Below are 20,861 nucleotides of genomic sequence, written 5' to 3'. Positions count from 1 at the left end.
TGAGCATTTTCTGGAAATCAATCATTCATTGAACAAATATTAACTGGACCTGTAGCTGAAGTAACTGATGTATAGGCTCATTAAAGATATCATTTAACATTGGGATTGTTGATGCAGTCATAATGTTAACTTTATACTGTTACCACGGCTGGCAAGATGTTAGTATCTGAAATCCATGTTCAGGCAGAGGATTTGCCTTCTTTTCATAGTACTTTTGTTTGTATTATCGCCACACGGATGGATCTCTGTTATGGACCAGCATTCATCTGGGTTTGGTTTTATATCCCAACTCTAAGTTTCTGGAAAGGTCAAATTCTCCTTCGTGGCTTTTTTGCCATGCAAGAAATCATCTGAAATTCCTCATAGCAGTCCTAACAGTTTCCTAATTGAATACTAAGAATATCTAGAAGCACAAAAAAAAATATCCAGAGTCTCTTCTTCTAACAGCTTCTTGTCTGTTTCTACATCCAGCATTTTCTGATTGAGGTACAGTCCTCTAATCATGTCTCTGATGATTAAATTTTGTGCAGCCCATCTGCCAGCATCGCCAGAACCCTTATTTCCTTGATTTCTATTCCCCCCAAAATATGTTTCAGATTCGGCATGGCCCTACTTCTCCTCCGCTCCATTTTGCTACTATCTGCAGCTGCTGTGGGACCTGTGAAAGCTAACACTAAAACGTTACATAAAAACACTATTTCTTCCAATTTTCATCTCCACTCCATTTCATTTTTTTAAAGTATTATTATTTTGGTGAAAAGTAGCTTTTTGGAAAATTCTGCTTCAGTGGTTTGGTTTTTTCCCCATAGCTGCTTTTATTTATTCCAGTGTGTGGATGCTACGTAAACTGATTATGGCCTTAGAAATATTCATAAGAAATCTTCCTGAAATTAATGGGAATTGTGGAGGAGGCAAAATTTGATGATTTCCTTTTCTTAGGCTATGCTCCTTAGGGCAGTTCACATTTTTTATAGTGTGCAGCCAAGGCGGGTGACAATATCAGATGGAAAATGAAGCAATTGCCAGATATTTTCCATCTCAGTTAATAAGCCCCCTGCTCTGTGTCAGACTGAAGCTTATACCAAGGGCAGGCAAGGATTTTATTTTATGCTGGAAATATATTTCTAGTGTTCTTTTAAAAAAAGAATTTTATGAGCAATTCAGTCTTCGTATTTTTAATCCTTAAATTCTTTCAAAGGCTACCAGCAGTTCAGGGCCAAATGTTGAGTGATTGCATAATACAAAAACAAGTCCAGCCCGGAAAAAGTACAGCAGAGCAAAACCACTTGGCTTTGGACTTTCTGTTACTACTTGGTATATGGACACTGAGTGAGATTCAAGGTACTGAAAGATGGCCAGTGCAATAATTCAAGATTTGAATAAGCATGTTACTTGTTAGGTGAAACTGTGGGTATTTCATGGTGCTTTACAGGACTGTTTTACATACAAAATAATGATATATATGCAAAACCTAAATCCCATGACAAAGTTTCTGACTCACTGAGTTTTACACTGTTTCCTGTTAAGAAATGCTTCCTTTGTGCATGTCAACAGTGCTTTCAGTTATTATGTTTAGTTTGCTTTTACAGGCTTCAAAAATAGCTTCTCTTTTTTTTTTTTTTTTTTTTTTGCTTTCTCCATACTTTTTCTTAATTTATTGATATGGTAGTTATCTACTTTTGGAAACAATATGTAATAATATAAATTATATTTTTAATTTCTCAAAGGTATCAGACATATGCCTTATTGTTGATTCGTCCACTATGACACCCATCATATGGTATGTTAATGAAAATCATATTTCACAGGCTGGTGTAAGTGCCCTTTATTCTTGCTTGTTACAGACATTAGAGGGAAAAGCGCTGCAAGGCTCAGATAAAAATTTCAACAAGCCTTTGGTTCTCTAATGGCTTCTTTTCATTACTGCTGACTTTTTTGGTTTGGGCTTTTTTTTTCTTTCTTTCTGTATTTTTTGTGCATTTACTACTTGTGGCAAGTGCTGGATTAAGAGCTCTGGTGTATCTATCTATTACTGTTTTCAGTGTCTCCACAGGAAAATCCAGGAATCTGACTTCGGATATGCTAAATCCAGATGTAAGCCCTTTTTTCCATTGCTTTTTTCCCAATGACAACAGTGAGTAGGTCCCTGTCTAGTTCTTGACAAGACTACAGCTGCATGTGAGTAGTTTTTAGCAGATGATGGACAAACCATTTTTTTTATGTAGGCTGGCCCAGATCTGCTCAAGACAGTTGGATTAGTTACATTTTCAGATTGGCTGAGAGACAATTTTGAGAGAAAGAGTATATGTCATTACAGCCCATTGGCTGTAAAGAACCAGACATGACATTACAAATACTGCTGGACACCTCCAAATATATAGTGCATTTCTACAGAGAGTAGAGACATTTTCAGTGAAAGGCCCCTCTGACCCATTAAGGCACACAAGGTCCTTTGATCTTCCAAGATCCTTGCATCTGAATCCCTAATATGTAGACTTTTGGTGTTTGTAGTACCTTTTTTTATTTTATGTCAGTATCAAGTGCAAGAATGACAGTACTTGAATACCCCTAGTTATAGCAGGAAATGTTAGAGCTTTTCAGCAATACAAGCCCCCAACGCTTCCTTTCTGTGCATGTTTTTGAAGGCTGTGATGTCTAAGATTTGCCTATCCAGAATTTTGTGCAAGGGGCAGGAAGACCAACTACTAAAAACAGGTCCAAGATGCAGGCGGGTTAACACTCAGTTTAAGTTTATAGTCCATATCAGAATGAAAAACATAGAAAGCATGATTGTGCAGGTGAATGTTTTACCTATTGTACAAAGTACTTACTGTAACAAAGGTGGGTTCTATGGATATTTGAAAAGTTGATATTATTACAGAAGTAGCAGAATGCAAGCTAAACAAATACAGGTTGTCATCCCCACAGCCAAGCACACAATTTTTCCAATACCCAAACAGCTTTGGGATTGCAGCTAAGAGTATACAAGGTATTTTCTCTGCCTCTTTGCCAAAGTTCACATTACTCAGTAGTCTGGCTTAGCCTGCAGCATTGTAGTAGTTGATGATGGTATGGATGAATGAATTTGTTAAATTCTCCATTGCCTTTCTGAGTAAGTTTGCCTACGAGCTTTTAACATGGATTCATCACATACATATTACAAAAGCAGCGTGGGACTTGAATGCTCAATTGTAGCTGATCTGATACAGATGAATCTTATACACGAGGAAACCTTAGTGCTCTTTCATTTTTCATACATTAGCTTTAAAGTAAGCAGTAGGAAAATGTCAAAGAAAATAAAGAAGGCAAAATAAGGTACTTAAGGCTTAAGAAGTTAGCTTCTTTTCAAAGTGATGCATGGGTGGTACTGTATAAATTCCTGTTTGTGAATAAGATTTGTGTATGCCTCCCATGTACCATTTTGAAAAGATACTCTCAGTCTTAGAACATTTGTATTTGTCTTTCATTAAGAAAATGTAACTCAGTGAGTCACCTATTGAAAAAAGGACTACAGAACTACTACTGTCAAAGCCCAGGATCATTGAAAAGGACTGTGTGTGTGAAATATCACAACTGCAAACTGCAGAAGAATGTCATAGAATCATAGAATCATTCAGGTTGGAAAAGACCTTTAAGATCACCAAATCCAACCATAAACCTAACCCTGCCAAGTCACTACTAAACCATGTCCCTAAGCGCCTCATCCACATGTTTGTTAAATATCTCCAGGGATGGTGACTCCACCACTTCCCTGGGCAGCCTGTTCCAGTGTCTGACAACCCTTTCAGTGAAGAACTTGTTCCTAATATCCAGCCAGTGCAACTTGAGGCCATTTCCTCTTGTCCTGTCACTTGTCACTTGGGAGAAGAGACCAACACCCACCTCACCACAACCCCCTTTCAGGCAGTCGCAGAGAGTGATGAGGTCTCCCCTCAGCCTCCTCTTCTCCAGACTGAACAACCCCAGCTCCCTCAGCCGCTCCTCATCAGACTTGTGCTCCAGACCCCTCACCAGCTCCGTCGCCCTTCTCTGGACACGCTCCAGCACCTCAATGTCCTTCTTGGAGTGAGGGGCCCAAAACTGAACACAGCATTCGAGGTGCGGCCTCACCAGCGCTGAGTACAGGGGCACGATCACCTCCCTGCTCCTGCTGGCCACACCATTTCTGATACAAGCCAGGATGCCGTTGGCCTTCTTGGCCACCTGGGCACACTGCTGGCTCATATTCAGCCGGCTGTCGACCAACACCCCCAGGTCCTTTTCTGCAGGGCAGCTTTCCAGCCACTCGTCCCCAAGCCTGTAGCGTTGCATGGGGTTGTTGTGACCCAAGTGCAGGACCCGGCACTTGGCCTTGTTGAACCTCATCCAATTGGCCTCAGCCCATCGATCCAGCCTGTCCAGATCCCTCTGCAGAGCCTTCCTACCCTCCAGCAGATCAACACTCCCACCCAACTTGGTGTCGTCTGCAAACTTGCTGAGGGAGCACTCGATCCCCTTATTGATACAGATATTAAACAAGACCGCCCCCAGTACTGAGCCCTGGGGAACACCACTTGTGACCGGCCACCAACTGGATTTGACTCCACTCACCACAACCCTTTGGGCCCGGCCATCCAGCCAGTTTTTTACCCAGCAAAGAGTGCGCCTGTCCAAGCCATGAGCAGCCAGTTTCTCCAGCAAAATGCTGTGGGAAACGGTGTCAAAAGCTTTACTGAAGTCTAGGTAGACTATATCCACAACCTTTCTCTCATCTACTAAGTGGGTCACCTGGTCATAGAAGGAGATCAGGTTAGTCAGGCAGGACCTGCCTTTCATGAACCCGTGCTGGCTGGGTCTGATCACCTGGTTGTCCTGTACGTGCTGCATGATGACACTCAGGATGATCCGCTCCATAACCTTCCCCAGCACCGAGGTCAGGCACACAGGCTGTAGTTCCCCGGATCGTCCTTCCAGCCCTTCTTGAAGACGGATGTCACATTTGCTGACCTGCAGCCCGCTGGGACCTCCCCAGTTAGCCAGGACTGCTGGTGGATGATGGATGATGGCTTGGTGAGCACTTCTGCCAGCTCCCTCAGTGCCCTTGGCTGGATCCCATCCGGCCCCACAGACTTGTGGGTGTCTCAGTGGTGTAGCACGTCACTAACCTTTTCCCCTTGGATTGTGGGGGCTTCATTCTGCTCCCTGTCCCTGTCTTCCAGCTCAGGGGACTGGATAACCAGAGAACAACTGGTCTTGCTATTAAAGACTGAGGCAAAGAAGGCATTAAGTACCTCAGCCTTTTCCTCATCCTTTGTCACTACGTTTCCCCCCACATCAAATAAAGGATGGAGATTGTTGTTAGCCCTCCTTTTGTTGTTAATATATTTGTAAAAACATTTTTAATTGTCTTTTAAGGCAGTGGTCAGATTAACATCTAGTTGGGCTTTGGCCCTTCTAATTTTCTCCCTGCATAACCTCACAACATCCTTGTAGTCCTCCCCAGTTGCATGCCCCTTCTTCCAAAGGTCATAAACTCTCTTTGTTTTCTCCTGAGTTCCATCCAAAGCTTTCTGTTCAGCCAGGCCGGTCTTATTCCCCGCCGGCTCGTCTTTCAGCACATGGGGACAGTCTGCTCCTGTGCCTTTAAGACTTCCTTCTTGAAGAGTGTCCAGCCGTCCTGGACTCCTTTGCCCTTCAGGACTGCCTCCCAAGGGACTCTGTCCACCAGGCTCCTAAACAGGACAAAGTCAGCCCTCCGGAAGTCCAAGGCAGCAGTTCTGCTGACCCCACTCCTTACTTCTCTGAGAATCAAAGCCTCTATCATTTCATGATCACTGTGCCCAAGATGGCCTCTCACCATCACATCCCCCACAAGGCCTTCTTTGTTCACAAATAACTTTGTGTCTCTTGATTCCTGTCTGAATTCAAAACATTCAAATCTGTGCTTAAACCCTTATCTCATTATTGATATTATTATTACTGGTATTATTATCATTTATTTATTTATTTGTGCAGCTCTGCAGCATGCTAGGTACTTTACATGTGGGTGAAATGCACATTATCTGCCCTAGATAACATGCTATTTTTCTTCTCTGTTATTATTTTTCAAATTATTCCACGAGTCACAGTCTGTAGTTACTGCATGCCGTTAGCTAAAATTTCAAACATCATAAACATGGAATTAAGATTTCAGTCAGGAAGAAGAAAAAGATGAGGTACAGTTGAGTCAGAAACTGTTTGTCTCTTTGCGAATAAACACCTTAATAATTAGCATTTAGAGGAAAGAACAAAGAGCTGAGAACTAGACTCTAATGTTTAATCACTCGTTATACACAAAATGCATTGTTTAAACTGAATTTTAAAAAGCGTTGATGTTTAAGGGTAAGGTGGATGCTTGCTCAACCCAACTGCATAAAAAGGCAGTCTTAGCTACGGGCACTTATCCCAACGGCAAAAAAAAGAATCAGCAAAGGCAGGTGAGAAGACACTGAAGCGCTGATTCTGCTGCCCAAAGTGCCGCTAAGAAACCTGATTTGTCTCAGGAAGACACATAGTTTGTGGACTGCTGCAATTCTCTTCCCATCAGTCCCAAATAGCACCTGCCACCTACCATCCGAATTACGTCTTGCTAGTCGCAAACTAGCTCCTGCTGTGTCCTTCAGTGACAGGACCAGGTAAAGCCCCTTACCTGAGACCCATAGCACTGACACAGTTCAGCCTGAGGGACAGGGAGAAACTCAAATCAGCAAATTGCTTTTACCTCCGTGAGAAGGTAGCAAAACACGGATGCGTGCCCACTCCATAGACTTGCTGTTAGGACTTATTTGCTATGATCTATAGGATGTAACCTAATGATTTTTTTCCTCTATTAGGGATTTGGGGGTTTTGTTCTATCTTGCTTTGGTTTTCTGTGCATCATCAACATAGTTTGTGATGCTTAAGTCATAATCAGTTATTCTTGTGCAACATATTTGAAATATACCATTGTCGCAGCAAAATGCTATTATTACTTTTCCTTTCTCACTGCCTCCAGAATGGGACTGCCTCACACACAAAAAAGCCAAACCCTTATCTTCTGAATCTCAAATGAGTTTTTCTGGCTGACAGTTTAAATTACCACCATTTTACCTCCTATCTACATATACCTCTTAGCTATATACACTCAGTATTGGAATCTATATGCAAAGAATGTTACTGTTGTAAAAATGTTGCTATTAACTATCATGCTAAATTGGAATTTAAATTGCACTAGGAAAAATATATAGCAATCCTAAACCAATATCATCTTAGGAAACAAAAAAATGAACTGTTTTATGGCAGGTGATATCTGGGAAGACAAAAGCTGTACCAAACTGACACCACAGTAACTTATTTTCTAATCTGAGACTTTCATGAGAGTTTTCAGAGCTACAGCCCATCTACATCACTTACAGGGGATGATAAGAGCATTGCGTCTCAGTATCTTTGGTATAATGAGCTCACCTCACAGCCCAGCTCCCATGGAAACCTGCCCCATGGCTGGGTAATCATTGCACCTGCTGAGCCCCCCAACCCTATTTTACTTGAGACAGGCTTCAGACTGAAGCAGCACAAGTCCCATCCTAAAAGCTGAAGAGATGCACAGCTCAGAAATCCCTGCTAGAGACAATTTCTATCTCCCTGCTTTGCAGTGGCCGCAGGTGACTAGTGGGGGACAGAAGAGCATCCATGACAAAGGTACACAAACCATAACTCCCTGCGTAGGATCCTCTACACAAGCATGAGGACTTTACAGGCCAATACAGGTGGACATTCTCAGACTTTTCCCTGCTGAAGAGTTGCACAAAAATCAATGGGAAATAATGGCAGGTGTTTGGCAATAGTAATCTCTTGGAATGTCTCATTACTGTACGGCAGAACAGATGCAAATCTCATATATTTATTAGCTATGGAGCTTTTCTGCACCCTAGAATATTTCTTTGTGGTGTCTGGAAATAATATACTTGCCTGTTGTACAGGAAGGTTCTCATCAGTAGACTTGAGAAGTCAATGGAAAGACCCTTTGGGGCCTAACTTGGTTGCAGCGCATGGATGTCCACCATCTCATCAGTACGTGAGTCAGTCCTTTCAAGAAGTACAAGATAATACTCATACACAGAAACAGTATTTTAAAATAAGTAAATATAGTCCATAATAATGCCCAAATTATTATATAAATTTAAGCTGAGGCAATAAAATATTAGTCCCTATATATTCACCAAAAGAACATTACTGTATTCTATTTAAAAGCATGAGATATGGAATAAATATTGTCAAATATTTGCGTCAAATGTTTAAAGAAGGAAAACCTCTTCTAATACTTTTTAATTTATATGTTTTCTTTTCACTAGTCCTTTAAAAATAGTAGCCACAGATTTTGTAGTCTCTCTGGACGCAGAAGATTTATTAGTACTTATAAATGTGAAGAGGTTTCTATTACTGTATTCACTATTGCATTTAGTTTTTTAAGTCAGCTATTCTGCAGGTCAGATTTCAGGAAAGGCAAATATCTTTGCCCACAGTTTCTCTGTTCTCGATAGTCATTGCAGTTTTTGTAGGGTGGGGGAACAGCAACTTCGCAAGACCTTCCCCACGGCTCAGTAGGTAGTTTCCCATGCACAGTCTCATAGTTCAGAGAAGCTTTTTTGGCCTGCCTGTGAAATCTGCTTCAAGATGTTGGTCTTGAAGGATAACCGTGCTTGAAGGAAGGCATGCTAAAGAGACAGTTTTCTCATAGGAAATACTGTAGTTCACCCCAGGGTGATAGAACATAGTCTAGCCAAACTGTCACCATCATATACTTTACTTGTACGTTACATCCTTTCAATCAATAAATACATGCAGATATATATTACCCGGTCTTCAGTTATGTGTAGTAGTATTTCCAAAAATTGTCATAGCAGAGGCCTGCTCTGTTGGTAGTCATCTATGCCATGAGGAGAGAAACCGTAAATCCTTTTACTGATTTTTATAGGGGTTGAATTCAAATTGGTGGTGTAGTTGCAGCTAAATTGCTCTCACAGGATAGAAATATTCTGCCGGAGGACTTTGAAACTGCTGTGTTCATATAGATGTCAAAGTCATAATAAGGCAGGTCTCTTTGACCAGGTGTCAGAAATACCTTTTTACCAGGCAGCTGTGTCATCTATTCTCCAAAAGTGTAATTTGTTTTAGAGAAAAGTTATTTCTAAAAGTTTTATTGGCATAATAAAGGCAGTTTATCACATAATTCTGTAATTCATCATATGCACAGCACCGTTTGATGAATATATATTTTCTTGCCAAATACTTGTATACTTGCCAAAGTTTTACAGTTAATTAGATATTTGGCTTTATTCATTGGCTTCAATAAAGTTACCCCAAAGATGAAATTGGCCCAATGTTTATGAAATGCTAAATAAGAGCTAAGTTAAATGTTTCCTAATTAGGTGGTGGTGGGGGTGTCTGTGGGCTAAGTTCTACTGTTAATTAGACAGAAAATATCAAACTCATTTTTGTATTATGAACCTGACTCAGACTAGAACCAGGGCTTGAAAAGCATTCCTTGATTTTCTGTGAGCTGCACCCATTTTATTTTCATTTTCCAAACTAGAACACATCACTTTTTAATTGTATTTATTTTTTCTCCTAATTGCCCATTTTTTAAATCTAATTTAAAACTCTATTTAAAATAGTAAAATGTTTGGGAAACTTTAGAGGCAAAGAGTTGAAATCAGGAATGACTTGAACTGGCTGTTTTGAAAAAAAGCTGAATTAGAAAAGCAGATTCTGTTTCTGGCATGGAGAGGGCATAATGTTATTTGAGCAGAGCTTTGGAATAAGGAAATAAAATGGCAAAGGGCAGGAGAAGAAAAATTAAAAGTCTTTGTACAACAACCATTGTTTACTTTAAATGCAAAGGATATTCTTTTGAACTGAATACTGTGTTAAGTGTTAAGCCAAAACCAAAATTATATGAATGGAAAGAAAGTAAAGACTTTGACTCCCTGATGAATTTTTTAAATTCCTGTGGAAAGTTTGATGGCCTGTCTTTCTCCTTATAAATAAACTATAGTGGTTTCAAGACATGTGTTGAGTCTTGGTTTATTTAATTCAGACTAGCCAGAAAAAAGGGCCCAGTAGGTACTACACAATATATTGACAGTTAAAGTAAACTGTGGCTAGCATAATACAGCTAGCTGCTTATGCTAGAGAGATAGAGATGTTTACATATTTCTATAAAGGAAGCTTGTGTGTGTATGGCATTTTTTCAGCAACTCAGGTGAGGATATGCCGTATGTTGCTTGGAGGTCCTACATTGCACTGATGGTTCCCAGTGAGGAAAGAAGCTCACAGCAGATCAAGTCCTCTGCTTTATGTGGTTCTTGTTTATTGGGTTTCTTTCTTGTCCCTTGATGCCTTTTCTCTTTAAATCATAAGGCCTTTGAAGTAAAAGGTAAAACTTGTCTTCATTTCAACATGGCCAAATTGCCGTATTGGTTTCACCAGCTTTGGGGTCAGCATAGAGTGAGCTGTGTGCTTTGTAACATAGAGATGACTCAGAAATATAGGTTCTCTATTTTTTCTGTTCTTTTAGCAGTTAAGTAATATTTATCTACCTAATGTTCTACTACCTGCTATTTTTATTCTTCATTTGCTCAATGGGTGTCCTTGCTTTTTAGCTTTCCTATGTCTTTCCTGGCTGGCTGAAAATATTCTCTGATGCTGTTAGTGGACTGGAGCTTTGGGATTTTGGGGAGTGTGTCAGAAAATGAACCTTAAAAGGAAGGACTGTACATACCTCCTGTGGATGGACAGGTGGGAGTGAGGACTATGGGGTCAAGAAGGACAGCTTTGGCTCCATCTCCTGCAGTTCCCAGTGAAACATCCTCTAGAGATGCTGCCCAACCCAGTTCAAGTTGACCTACTCCCAGCCTCCGAAGCTCCAGGTGCGCTCCCCCGGCCCCCGCTGCTCTGCTGCTGTACGGTTCTGTGCAGCCACGCAGTCATGCAGCTGAACCAGTTCCTCAATACAGCTCTCCACACAGCTGCATGAACAGCTGCATGGCCACGGGGGAGGCAGTGGGGCAAGTCAGCGTGGGATGGTGGCCGGGGCTGCCAGCAGAAACGTACGCCCTTGTTTGGGAGGCAGGGTGGTTGATGCAACGTGCAGCCGGTGGTGAAGCAGGCAGGGCAAAACAGTGTGAAACGAGGGATGAGCATGATCTAGCGTCCCTATCGCAGACACAGTTTGTCGGCAAATGCCAGTTCTGGGGAATTTTACACATAACCCTTTGCTGAGGCTGTACGTTTAATCCTAATTGAGATCTTGGGCCTTACTGGCTTCCTCCTAATAAATCTGAGCACCTTTGGTTTTGCTCCTTTAGCACGGTTACCACTGACCAAAATATTTTCTCTATCATGCACTTTCTTGGAGAAGGGGATAGAATGTCGGAAATGCAGCATGGAAAGAGAAGGTCTTTTCTGTCAAGTGGTAACAAGAGGTTGGGACACGAGGGTTGGTCTCAGTAGCAGAAGAAAAGCAGTGACATTCATTTTTGGCTGTGTTATTCACAGTATGTCTATAAACTTGGCCTTCATTGAACTACTTCTTTGGAAGGACAGCTCTGCTTTGATTATCCAGTGTGTACTGACTCTCCTCCCTTTGTTTTTCTGTTGGATTTGCTGCACACCTCATCACGGGATGACATTAGCGGCTTGTCCAACCAGCTGTGGTGCTTTGAAGGTCTATTTTACAGTTTTGCCAAGGACGATGCACTTTTTCAATGAAGCAGTGGCCTTATGGAGTCTTGGATTATGCAAAGTATACATCCCCATCCACGTACCAAGAGAGGGATCCTCCCTTGTTCGTCATGCACCACTGAACACCACCAAAGACTGCTTCATGAAGAGGGCTCTTTTCCCAAAACCTTGCCAGGGAAAAATATCATTAAGATTCATGGGATTGGGTCTGGCTTTCTACAGAGGGAGAATATGACCTATACCACATGGATGGCCCATAAGAGCAACCGCAGCTCCAGGGCCACAGCAGTGGCTTCAGAGTGTCTCTGGAGGAAGATTATTCTTCCTCCCCTTTCCCTGCAGAGCAGGTAGAGGAGCAAACAGCCTGTGCTGGTGGATTTGCCCCTAAAAGCATCTAGCTCCTCTGTGATTGACAGTGATAGCACACGTACTCTGAAAGCTCTAATGTTGATGATTAAGCCTTAATAAAAGCAAATAAGGTGGCGTCTGTGTGTACCCCAGTCAGCCAAGCAGATATCTACCTGGCATCTTGTAAATTAATCTGGGTGTTTATGCCGTAGATCATGATGAACATGTTGCTATAGCAACCTACATTTCTTCCATTTTTTTGCTGCTAATTATCCTAACATCACCACCAGCTACTAAATCTTTGAATTCCTAATGAACGCGTGTGGAAGGCAGTTTCTTGATATATCTCTCTTCCTATATCAGCAGGATGAGGTAATTAAAGATTAATGGATATTGATTATTTAGGGTTTATTGGAGCCTGTCGTTGTAATACACATGTGCTTGTGCACCCAGAGGATCTGCCTGATTGTGCTTGGCTCGTTCTGCCAATCTGCTCCAAATGCTGGCAAAATCGTGCTAGGAGAGTGCGCTTTCTGTCAGCTGCTCAACGCACTGCTCCCACAGACTTCAAGCCTTCGTCAGCTCAGGATTCGGGTCCCTGAATTCAGCTCTCCTTACTGGCAGCACTGTCACAACACCTATGAGCACAACCTGGTTTTCTGATGGTTTTTTTTTTGGTTTGAGTTTCTTTTTGAGGAGGGTGGGTGTTATTGATTCTTGGGAGTTTTGTTTTCTTTTGTTTTTTTCCTTAACTAAAATATAAAAGGAAGGGCGAGTGTTCTATATCATTGCTGAGACACGGGATGTTGTTGAGGTTGTGAATGTTGGAGAAGACACTGGGCAACAGACCTTTCTCAGAGGCTATTGCTTCAGGACGTTAGCAGACTCAAAACGCATCTTCATGATGTTACCACCAGAGCTTCAAGCTTTCTTTCTAAGGTTTTATGACTAGATATTCTTTGTTTCCATATAGCTATAATTTTGTTTCAGTGGTGTAATGTCAGGACCAAAACTCCTCAGGATGAGTCTTTAATATGTGATTCTTCATCTGACCCTAATGAAATCCCCTTTCCTCTGGAAATCCAGTGTTGCGCCATGGGTTGCCATCTATGCCTAATATTACCCAGATATTTGAGAGCTGCTAAAATCATTTAGGGAAGAGAGGAAACAATAATTGAAACTGGAAAATGCACATAGAAACACAACAACTTTGATCTTGTCCCAAGAACACAGTAAAGGAAGAAAATGTTCTTTTGTTTTGCTTTTGAATGTGACTTTTTAATACTGGTTATTCTATAATTTTTACTTATTTGTGTACTTAAAAGCAAGCTGAGATACAGCTATGAGAAGAGCTCCTTAAAGGTTTTTGTATAGAAGAATATAACTGATTGGAGGAATAAGAGGAGCTAGAAAAAGTGATGGCAACCAGGAAGCCATAAATGCATCAATTTCTGGGTTTAGGGCTTTCTCCTGTGTTTACTTCATAACTAAAGCTATATTATGTGTTGGTTTTACTCCTCAGATAACCTCTCTGTTTGGCTCCTATGCATACACACGATGGCCTGTATTTTGAGTCTCACTTAATTTTGCATTGGTGTAAAATGAGAGTAATTCCACCGTGAGCACTGAGATTTAGATCAGAATCCAGAGTAGTAATTCTATACGTTAAAAAGCTTTACAATTTCTATAAAGTAGTGGTAAAGGAAAAGTATTGCTGAAAACATATATTGAAGAGAATTGCTTCCTAGCCAAGACCTTGACTACCCATTTCAGCGAAGACGGAATTTTGAACGTTGCATTATATGTTCCTGTACATGGAATTTTAATATACAAATGCTAGCAGTCCCTTAATTAGTGTTTGTAGCAGTGCAAGCTGGCGTACACTGGTTTTTAGGATATATATATTATGTCCACCTAATATAATTACTTTCTCTTATATTCTTATATTGCAGTAGGCAATAAAACAATTAGGCAGCTTTTCAAATTTATCAGCGTAGCAGTAGCAGAGAAACCTTTTGTTCCATTTTTACTGTGGGGATCCTGAAGGCTGGCAGCACAACAGTGATTCATGCCACAATCATGGCTTAAAAATCCTTTTTGTGCAATGAGCCAATGAAATTTGGTGTTCCTTCTGGATTTTCTGCATATGGAGATTAAGTACGTTGTGGAGCAGAGGTCAGAACAAAGGAAAAATCCCAGTTCCTCAAAGTGAACAAAACAAGTTAGAGCCAATACATTTACAATAGATGTGGTTTTTTTCTCCATGTACAAGAAAATTCTCTCACATATCTCTTGTTTTGCCGAACAGCCATATTAGAGAAACATTGCAAAGCTATGCAAGTGAGTTTTAGCCTTATACGGATGTTACCAGGTCATCAATTGAGTGCCCTCAGCTTAACAAAAAATTAGGAAAATCAAATTAGATTCACTGAAAAGCTATATTGAACCTGAGTGCTAAGTTTTGATCTAAGCTAAATTTATTTCAAACCTGGAACAAGTTAGTTTTGAGTGGAAATGATGTCTGTCTCTGTTTTTGCATACCTTCCACCATAAACCAAGAAAAAAGTGTTCCAGCTGAGTTTTGCTTTGAGTTTCTTAGTTCATATGAAACTCAAAATGAAACTCATGATTGTGTGAACCGAAACTGGAAAAAAATGCACACAGCTTTAGACAGCATGTTGCTTGCAGAACAACTGTGTCATCACAAACATTAAGGGCAATGCTTTGGTTTTCCTTGCATGCATACGACAAAGAAGAGGGGGAAATATTCTGAGCCCCTCTTACTTTTGGTGAGCTCCTGTGCAAAAATTAGGTAGGATTCCATTCACCACCTAGGTGTAGCTCTGGACACCTCTTAAATACATATGTGGGATTTATGCGTAAGGGAAACAACTCTGCCATGCTGTGAAGCTAACAGTTTCACAAGCTTGGAAGTGATATGCTACTTAAAAGTGCAAGCTTGTTTTCCTCACACACACTTTCAAGTACATTTAGAAGCAATTTGTCTGATATATTTTTAGTGGACATGTGAACACAACGAGAGAGGATGAACGTTTGTAATATTAATTCCTCTTGCCACTCCATCCATCTCCATATACCTCTCTAATTTCTCTCACTGTTTAAGGCACTAGATATTCTTACTCCTCCCACTGATTTCCTGCTTTATGATCATTCACATTATAATAGCACTAAGAAGCCTGTAAGGGTTTGCATTTGGCTAAACCATACATCAGTTGAAAACCTGTCTGCCTTTAATATCGGTGAACCATTAGGTGAGGGGTGGGCTGAATAGAGGATAAAGGCACTGCCCAAGGCTGTTAAAGCCAGAGGATAAGAGAGTTCCTCATGTTATGGACTGTGGTGGTATATATCTGCTATATAAACCTATGAGAGCAATACTTCCTAGAGCTAGTCTGCCTCCCCAAGCCTTTACAGAGCGAAGATATCTCCAGTTATTCAACCCTGTGCAGCATCTCTCTCTGCCCTCCCAAACTCTCATCTTCTCTCGAGCCCAGTCCGGGGCATCAGATAATTGTATTTGTCAGAAAACATGCCATATAAAGCAGATCCACCACTGGAAAAAAAAGAAGGGGAAAAAAAAAGAAGAAAAATGAAAAGAAAACAAAGGCCCATCCTAATCGTGTTATTTATAGGTTCAAGACTTTGTGCTGAGTTTAATTGAAGAAACATTTTAAACATTTATCCAGGCTTTCAAAAGCACGTATTAGTCATTGACTTATATATTCTTCTACATGTGCTCAATATTTAGGCAATTTACTATTTTTATCTTAATTAAGATAGATCTTCTCAGCCAGCAACAAGCTAAGTCATCTGTACTGTCATAGCAGTCAAGCCGCCGAGGCGCTGAATTTTGAGATGTGTCTGCCTCAGTGGGAGGGTTCCTAGAAGAAACATTCACTTCTGCGCCACTGTCATTTAGAAACGAACATACGTAAACCTGCCTCGCAATGAAAGGCTGAAGAAGTTCAGTCTACCCAGCTTAACAAACAGAAGGTTAAGGAGCAAAGTCCATTAAAAAAACCCGTCAGGAATGGCTTTTCATTCTAGCAAAGACATGACAATACCCCTGTCTCTAAAAGCTCTTCAGGGTGGAAGATGTATTTTTTTCCAGTTATTTGACCATAGGTTCAACAAATCAAATGTTCACTGTCACATGATGTTTGCGAGACAAAATGGATATATTTTGAAAGATATTCACCAAGTCTTTTGTATGATTTGGGAATGGATTATGTGGTGAAACTCCATTAGTTCTAGGCAGATTAGAGTATCACGGTGGTCCTCTCTAGCTGAAATCTCTATACAGCCATGTCTATTTCCAGTGCCAGGTGTTGTGTCTATTTAATATGCAAATACACTGATATATAAAGAAGTAGTCTGTGCTCCATCTGAAACACTTTCATATTTTACATATAATCTGGATAATATAATATGGAGAAACAAATTTGATAGCTCATCATTCAAGATCATTTTTGGGTCTCTAATGATGAAACCAGGCAAGTTAAATTATGCATATCCATTTATTACCTGCTCATGGTAACATAAAATCAGTAGCCTAACAAAAGTTCTACATTTTATCTTAGTTTTTGAAGTTTATGGTAACATCTCCATAGACCTTTGCAGCACAGTATAAACTGCTGTTAAAACTAAAGCTGTTTACCTGGCTCTGGCAAGCAAATTTCACAAGCTCTAGAAATTCCATTTTCTCAGATAAATGCTTTGGGATTAATCAGAACTGGTGGAGTTTAACAGGAATTCCCATGTAATTGTTAACATTTCTGAGCTTGTGCAGATCACACCAATATAAAAAAAACCAGTTTGGGATACTTCGCTAGTTCTCCTGTTTCTTATGGAAACAAATAAATGTGGAAAGAAAAGAGTGGAAAGGAATGAAGAAAGCAAGCTTTTCCTGAATATCAAAAGAAACATTGTGAGGAAAATTATTTTTGGGGAAATACTAAAGAAACAAATTTTTATTTCATTCACAGCAGTTCTATTACTCTGTTCTCTTATTCATTACTGATACAGAGTCTGTTCTGAAAACTCACTGAGATACACCGTACAGATGCATATTTCCCCTTTAGTTCTCCTTCTTCCATCACGCAAGACAGAGAAAGCCACGATGTCCTGTGGCTAATGGCATCTTAGAAAGTATGGGAAGCATTTCCAGGATCAGAGTTTTTGCTTTTCTCATCCGCTCTCCTTGCTTCCCATCTGCAGTCCTGAAGCATGTGGCAAACACAAAGCCTGCACAGAATCTTGCACGATTGCCATCTCCCCAGTTTAAGACTCCAGTCATCCTGTTATATCCATGGCTTCCTTCAACCTTGATTTGCACCCTATGTTTAGTCACAGTCCTTACCATCCAAAAGGAAGACGATGCATATAGCTAGATACAATGTATATAATTATGTGTGCATATATATACACACACACATGCACATACATACACACATATATATACATTTTTATATATATATCATTTATCTCCAGTGATAACAAGTATAGCAGTTTTTATTTTTTCCTACTGTTGCTCACAATGAAGACTACAGGGAAAAACAGCCCTGAAATTGCCAGAACGTAAGTTAAACAACACTATGTTTTGTTATAAAAATACAAATTGTTTACAGCAATTTATAATATGCAGATACGTTTTAAATGGGAAAATCTTAACATTGCCTACTTGAATTTCAGCAGCTAAAGTATAATTCAGCACTACCTTAATTTTCTATTATGTTCATGCTAAGTGATTTTCATGCACATCAGATTCAGTATGCAGCCTGAAGTAGCAGTGGATAGAGAAAACTAAAATCCTTCTAGCTGGTACTGAGAGATAAAGAAACTGAGTTGTTTTTAATATTAGAAGTAGATTTATGGTAAAATTAGATGACGGGCTAATCCCTAGACACTATCCACCTTCCCTTCATAGAAAGAGCTCTTTTCTCTACAGTCTTTGCATATGTTCATTTAAAGTGTTGTCTCCTCAACTTATCAGTCTCTGTCTAAGCAAAATTTGATCAAGTTCAGGAAATATCATGAATTGACTATTGACAGGGAATACCCAAACATCTGTATCACACAAATTTTACTACATCCAGGCCCAGTTTTGTGGTCTTATAGCGTTTGTTACCAATGGAGTACATAAAGAAATTCTTGAGGTCTCCATGCAAACTAAGGAAGCCCCACTGTTCTGGACATTGCCTCATAAAAAGTGTCAGATGAAGTCACGATAGTGAAAAGCACAAATATAAGGGCTCTGCTATTCTGCTGTCGGGACGAAGGATCCCTGGTGGCAAAAGTCTCATCTCACTGAAATCAGAGAAGGGACCCATTTACCCAATAAGGACATTTCAGCAGGAGGAAGAAAGAGACAACATCTGCCTATCAATGAGCTGATTTTGTTTGTATAAATAGTTTCACTACCACAGTTACTGAAAGTACTAATCTTATTCCTGGGGAGACTGTAGGCTTTCATCAGTGGCTGGGTAGTAAAAAAACACTTCACCAAGAGTTTTGTCCCCAAAGTGCCTTACCAATCATGAAAATCAGATGAGGCTGCCCTGTGATGAAGGTTCAATCGTACACTGATGGCTTCCAAAAGCATTTTTACTTTTGTCCTTCTTAGGGACGCCGCCTAGGAGACCATGGACAGGTTCTGTTTCAGTGTGGTCCGTGGATATGTCAGCATTCAACACGTGATGCCACAGAGCTCACAGAGATTACCAAGGCAATAGCACCAATAACCAATAAAAGCTATTGTGATGATAAAGGTGTTGAAGTTTTCTGTTGACCCCAACATGAGCGCAAAAAAGGTATATTGACGCACTGTTCTGATCAAAACATTCTTGAACTTCTCAGCTATGATAAAATCAAAGCTGCTGTATGCACAGAAATGAAATCTCTTTTATGTAAGAATCTAACTGAAGAAACATTTTTCCAGAGAGGCTATACTATCATTTTCTGAACTTTTATTACAAGAGTTTTCTACCTATCGTTTTCATATGCTTCCTTAACCAGCAAATGATGTGGTAAAATTGTGGGTAGTGGCAGCATGAAGAACAGAACCATTTTAATTTGTCCCATCTGGCATATTAACATTAATAAAAGATGTTTAAAAAGAAATGCCTTGAAAGGCTTTCACCTACTGATTTAACAAGATAATAAGGAAAGCTTGCAATCTGCCACTAAATATAACTGATAAGAATAAGAGTGAGCTTAAAATGATGATAACAGAGATTAACCTCTGAAACACTGATATAAAAAGGAAAAAAAAAACCCTGCTGATTGCAACATATGAACATTAAAACTGGCAACCAAACTGTCTATTATTTTTGGCTAATAGGGTATATCCAAGTACAGACTATCGCCAATTTAACAAACATTGCGAACCATCGAGGGACTTTACACCAATCAGGTCAATGCAGAGACGGAGCATTCCTAACCCTGTAATTGCCCACCGAGGGTACCCCATGCTGGGGAATTAACTGCTCTTTGATTGTTCCATTAAAATTTAACCAATGAATCGTCCTATTTTCAGGCTGTTCTAAGGGGGAAAGCAACATTTTTAATTTGTCTAAAATAATTATACCATTACTTATTTTGGTTATTTGTACTCCAGTATTTAAATGCCCTGAGTGGTTTCCCAGAGGCGGAGAGGGTTGGCCACAGAGACCGGTAACAATAATTGCCCCCATTGCCCCGCTTAGTCCCAGATTTCAGTCGTTTGTGCCCAAATTTAAATTCAGTGAAATAAATCGAATACATGGGATTTTCACAAGTATAGCAGTGAATTTTGCGGTACTCTGTCTTCCCCCGGCAACCTATCCCAATGCTGAAAATGGGTTCACTCTTCCCCCTCGCCATCGCCTGCCTCGGAGACACTGCCTCATCCCTGCCTTGGTTAGCTTCTCAGAGCAAAGTAATATTTTTCCCTTTCATTGTTCACAAAGAGATTTGTATTTAAGTCTATGAGAAGGTGCATGCTCAATTTTCCTTCCCAGGAAAACAACAGTTGGTATACGGTATGTCTGGTACTGCAAGAGCAGGATTCACCTTCTGTGTTCCCAGCTGGGATGAAAGAAGCTGGTGGCATCCAAGAATGACTTTCGGGGTCATAGAGGTGTGCAATGAACCAGTATTAAGCATTATCAGCCAAGCTGACATACTACACTCACCTTGTACGCATTACTTAAAAGCATTCATAATGCAGGCAAACGACTATATTAATTCACGTGAAAGTGAGAGGCAAGTTTCTGAGCCAGACCCAAATGAGTGTCACAGCTGAGCTCAGCCAACGAAGCAACAGCCTGCCCTCCACGCTGCCCTTGTTGCTCCAGACCTCGTCCTCTCTTCAGCAGATGCTGCCCGTCTCGCCAAGCAGTTCTGTACGGTTTTGACGTGCAGAAATGGGCATATGGATATGAAGAATCTGCATGTCTTGCCAAAACCCCACGATGCCCTATCGGGAAACTATGGATACAGATGCAGGAGAAAATCATGTGAAAAATACCTGAAACTGATGTAAAAGTCAAAATATTTAAAAATACAGTAATTTCCATTAGCTATATAAATGGAACAGCAAGAAAAAAATGACAATGGCTGTAACATAGCCGTGACAAAGAGACAGTGAGAAGTAATAGCATGTATCACTGTTTACAGAAATAATGGGTTTTATTTAGCATATCTATTTTCAACCAGTTAGACACTGTATGTATTCCAACGTGTTCACGTCTCCAAATCGGGGATCAGATTACAGA

This window comes from Gavia stellata, chromosome Z (genome assembly GCF_030936135.1).
Source record: "Gavia stellata isolate bGavSte3 chromosome Z, bGavSte3.hap2, whole genome shotgun sequence".
Taxonomy (NCBI): Eukaryota; Metazoa; Chordata; class Aves; order Gaviiformes; family Gaviidae; genus Gavia; species Gavia stellata.
Note: the sequence above shows the minus strand (reverse complement) of the source record.